This window comes from Octopus bimaculoides, chromosome 2, assembly GCF_001194135.2.
Source record: "Octopus bimaculoides isolate UCB-OBI-ISO-001 chromosome 2, ASM119413v2, whole genome shotgun sequence".
Classification (NCBI taxonomy): domain Eukaryota; kingdom Metazoa; phylum Mollusca; class Cephalopoda; order Octopoda; family Octopodidae; genus Octopus; species Octopus bimaculoides.
In genome coordinates, this window is record NC_068982.1 from 125,244,760 (window position 1) to 125,246,068 (window position 1,309).

The window sequence follows — 1,309 nt, forward strand, 5'->3', positions numbered from 1 at the left end:
AAGGCGGTGGAAAAAATGGATAAAATATTAGAAAAAACAAAGAGTTTTGTTGAGGCTGCGGATGTGAAGAGAAGGGAAGTGGACCTGGCTAGATTGGAGGAGTATGGCAAGATGACACAGAAGGTGGGCGGCGACGTGAAGTTGTTGCCCCCTAAAAGAATCATAGAGAACATGGAGAAAAAAACCATCACCTACAAGGTGCACTCTTTGGAGAAAAGAAGGTCGAACAGGTGGAAGTGGCAAAAATTGAAAAGGCACTGAGGGAAAAATCGAGCCAAATAATGTATATAACAAGAAGAAGTGGTTGTCCAGTTTAGGACAATGGAAGAGGCGAGGAGGCTGGCGAGGACGGAGGAAGTGGTGCTTCTGCCCACGTATCTTGGTAGAAAGACTTCCAAGGTGAGTACATAAAATTATTGCATGCAAAAGACTTTAAACTTAGACCTATTATAGCTGGTCCAGCATGTCCCACTCACCGTCTAAGCAATTTTATTGACATTGTTTTGAAACGACTATGTACCTACATATCCAGTTTCATCCGAGATGACATCGACTTCCTGTCCCATCTTCCCAAAACAACTGAAACAAATTCACTTCTACTTAGTTTTGATGTAGTATACCAATATTCCACATAATTTAGGAATAAAGGCGATTAGATACTGGGTAGAAAAACACAAAGAAGTGATCCCCAACAGCTATAATAGAAAACACTTGCCCCAGGTACCATGAAGTGGTACTGAACCCAGAACCATGTGTTTGGGAAGCAAGCTTCTTACTACACAGTCAAACCTGCGCTTATTATAAAAATATGGAACGCTTCACGAATTTGCGTGTCATCCTTGTTCAGGGGCCATGCCAATCTTCTCTATATCGTTCCAATCTTAGAATATGTACTGCCGTAGCGAATACTTAATGAAGCTTTAAGGTTTTGGTGGTGGATGAACACCTCTCAGTGACGGTAGAGAAGATTTTCTAGTAATGCCAGCAGAATTTGTTTATTTATTTATCTATTTATTTATTTATTTGTTTATTTATTTATTTATTTATTTATTTGCTTTTGTACAACTGAAGGATCGCAGACAGAGAACCATGTGGGAATTTCTGAAGTGAAGAATTTGGTTGAGCAACAAACCTAAAAGTACATTTCCTACCCCCAACTGCATTTAGCAGTCTCGAATTGGTTGGAGAAAAAGATTTGCGGCCAAACGTGGTCAATATAAATCTCTATCAAATTGTTAAGTTGAAATACCAGAATGTTCGGGCAGCTGATGGCACACTGAACAGTGAATTTTAGTTATTAAACAATTAT

At 39.3% G+C, this 1,309-nt stretch overlaps 1 non-coding gene across 1 annotated transcript; it reads right to left on the reverse strand.

Moving 5' to 3' along the window:
- Window positions 1-802: 802 nt before the first annotated feature.
- On the reverse strand, window positions 803-909 carry LOC128247156 (U6 spliceosomal RNA). The gene has a single exon (XR_008263568.1). It is a non-coding gene; the product is annotated as a U6 spliceosomal RNA (small nuclear RNA).
- Between the last annotated feature and the right edge of the window lie 400 nt (window positions 910-1,309).